This window comes from Elephantulus edwardii, unplaced genomic scaffold (genome assembly GCF_000299155.1).
Source record: "Elephantulus edwardii isolate Elephantulus edwardi_28Jun2011 unplaced genomic scaffold, EleEdw1.0 scaffold00027, whole genome shotgun sequence".
NCBI lineage: Eukaryota > Metazoa > Chordata > Mammalia > Macroscelidea > Macroscelididae > Elephantulus > Elephantulus edwardii.
Genome location: NW_006399777.1, coordinates 19,980,909 through 19,984,160, shown reverse-complemented (window position 1 = coordinate 19,984,160; position 3,252 = coordinate 19,980,909).

The window sequence follows — 3,252 nt, the reverse complement described above, 5'->3', positions numbered from 1 at the left end:
AGGGTAGAGAGAATAGTGCAACAATGAATGAGTGGAAGCCCAAAATCTCTGTAAATGTTTATGAAAATTAATAAAATATAATTATAAAAAAAAAGGAAGAAAGAAGCAAACATGTAGCTTAATAGGTACGTGATACCTTGCAGGAAATGCTTGTGAACTTTTAAAAGAAATCATCTTCTCCACCTCAAACTCAACATATGCAAATTTCATCGAAAGAAGGGTTGTGAAGAGACAGTCATTTTGTCCCGTTTAGCTCTCTTTAGAACAGCAGCATTATCAATTTCAGATGTTCTCATCTGTGAAATTTAGTGTACCCAGGGTGATACTAAAATATCATTGGTACAATGTCAGTGAATTGCTAAGCTCAGGAATAAACCTGGAAAAAATGCCAGCTTTCCCTTGATGCTCGGGTTCCTCATGCACAGGCTAAGAGGAGAGCGCTATGGTAATAAAGCCCTGACAAAACAGTGTCGACATGACAAACATCTGAGACACAGACGTTGAAATGTAACACAGAAGATCATCCCTGAAGAAAAATAATGGTACCTTTAAAAAAAAAAATTTTTTTTAAATTCCCATTATAGAAATGGGAAACCAGGACTCAGGCTTTTAGAAAAAGACATGAAGCCAAATTCTTTCACTTCTACTCTGAGGGTGTGGTTTTATGTAAAAATATTAGAGTTAGAAACTGAAATATAGTTGTCAGAGCCTGGTTCAGTGGACAATATAACATTATCAACCTACATAAAGTGGCTAACCTTCAGAGTACTAGAAATTGTTGAATTTTGAGAAATTATTCCAACTCCATTATGAAATAAAAAGATACAGATCATTTAAGGATTTTTTACATTTTTTCTGTATTGACTTGCTTGCAAAGTTCATATATGTTTCACTCTATCCTTCATTCACATGTGTTTCATACAATTATTCTTATTCATTGTATTTTATAAAATTAATCACCATGGAAATATGTCTATCATTATTACCCTTGTCTTCTTAAAATGGATACTTTAAAAGTTTTATGTTGTTGCTGTTATAGGCTGTCAGGTCATCTATGACTCATAGATACACTATGTAGAAAAGCCCTAAGCCCTGCTCTATCCTGTGCCAATCGTATTGTCTCTGAAACATTACCCTATTACCCTAGTCGCTGAATCAATCCATCTCATCAAGGGTCTTCCTCTCGTGCACTGTTCCTCCACCCTCCTAAGCATGACGTCCCTCTCCAAGGACTGGTCGGTCGCTCCTTGCAACATGCCCAAACTATGTCAGATAAAGCCTCAGAATCCTTGTCTCCAAGGAGTAGCCTGGTCTCACCCTCTCTAGGGTGAACCTGTTTGTTCTCCTAGCAGTCCATGGTATAGTCAATACCTTTCTCCAGCACCACAACTCAAAGGCATCAATTCTCCTTCTATCATCCCTAGTCATTGTTCATCTCTTTGATTCATAGCAAGTAATTGCGAAGACTATGGCCTGGATCAGGTGCACCTTAGTCTTCAGACTGACATTTTTGCTCTTCAGTACTGTGGAGAGGTCTCTGACAGCAGACTTTCCCAATACAATTTGTCTTTTAATTTCCTGGCTGCTGGTACCAAGAGAGATTGTGGAGCCAAGCAAGCTAATTGCTTTGGTGTTTTTTTAAGAAACTTAGACATATACACCCTTACACAATTCCCTAGTTAGTATTTTAGAATAGAAACTTCGTCTTCATTTTTAGATCAAACTGACAGTGTTATCTGATGACTCTGTTTCAATCACTCACAGTTTCCCATATAATTTGAAGTATGTGATGTTTTCCTTTAATTAGAAACCCAAGGCGACCAACCTCGAACAGCAGTGACTGAGACTTTTTCAGGGACTAGGGGATCTGTGATTCGGGTTTAGAGAATCTCATTGTCACGGTAGCATAAGATGGGTTTTGTTATAACTCTGGGGAAGTGAGGAATGCTTCCTTGATCATTCTAAGAGTAAGCTATTAATTCACAAAAAGTAAAGTTCATGAATATGAAGAAAAGTGTTTTCTCAAGCTTTCCAAATGTGAGAATCCAGGAAGGAAACGCAACCTTGCTATCGTGTAATGAGGGCGCCTCGGTAGCTTGATGGTAAGGAGTGGCACTGTCAGCCCAAAGGCATGCAGTTTAAATCCAGCAGCTACTCCGCCATCTCCTCCCGTGTGATTTACTGTCTCTGAAAACCTGCTGAAGAGCCAGCGATGAGTTAATTCTGACTTGACAGTGCATAATAATAATACAATAATAGCAACAAAGTGTTCTGAAGGAGCCTTGGTGGCTAAGTGGTTAAGCATTTGACTATGAACCAAAAGTCCGAGGTTGGAACCCGCCATCCTCTCCAAGGGAGAAAGGGTGGTGGCAGTCTGTTTCTGTAAAGCTGACAGCCTTTGAAACCCTATGGGGCGATTCCAACTCAATGGTACTCAACAACAACAACAGCAATCCGAGTTTAGGAGAACAAATGTAAGCTCCTCACTGTGAGAACCCTGGACATCCAGACGTCAATAATAGCACAATAGCAACTAGGCAGAAGGTCAGACGTTGCCAAGCAATGACCGTGATGGTAAAAGAGGACAAAAGAGAGACAGATGGGGGATGTAATTCTTGTTGGTGTCATTGTTGTTACATCTTGGGATCTTCAGAAAGAAAGAAAAAATAGAGCTGAGAGGAAAAAAAGGGGGAAAGAACTACATGAGAAAAGGCTTAGGAAGTAGCAACACATGGTGTGTGTGTGTGGGGGGGCAATTTCCATGATAGACATTGTATTCAGAGGCTTATGGAGTTATTGTTTCATGTGTGTTATCTAGAACTGGACATGGAACCTGCTATCATACCTTACCCCTTTACTTGAACTTTCTACTATTTTCTAATAGCCTCCCAAGCCCCTTTAGTTAAGGAACTGTTGTTGTGTTGTTATTGTATACCATTGAGGAAAAACTAACTCACAGCTGACCCTCCAGTGGGTTTTCAAAGGCGGTTAAAAGCATGGGAGGGGATTTCCCATCTTTCTCGCATGGAGCAGCTGGTGAATTTGAACCACATGTCTTTAGGATTTCAGCATAGCTCCTCACCAATAGGCCACCAGAGCTTAGTTAATCTTATTTTTACTGAAGAGAGAAAGTACTTCTTTCCTTCCCAATTGTCTTTGACAAAAGCACAAACTACTGAGTTGGAGGAAAGAACTTCTCACTAATTGTTGTTGTTGTTGAGTCAGAACATAATTGTTGTTGTTGTTATGTGC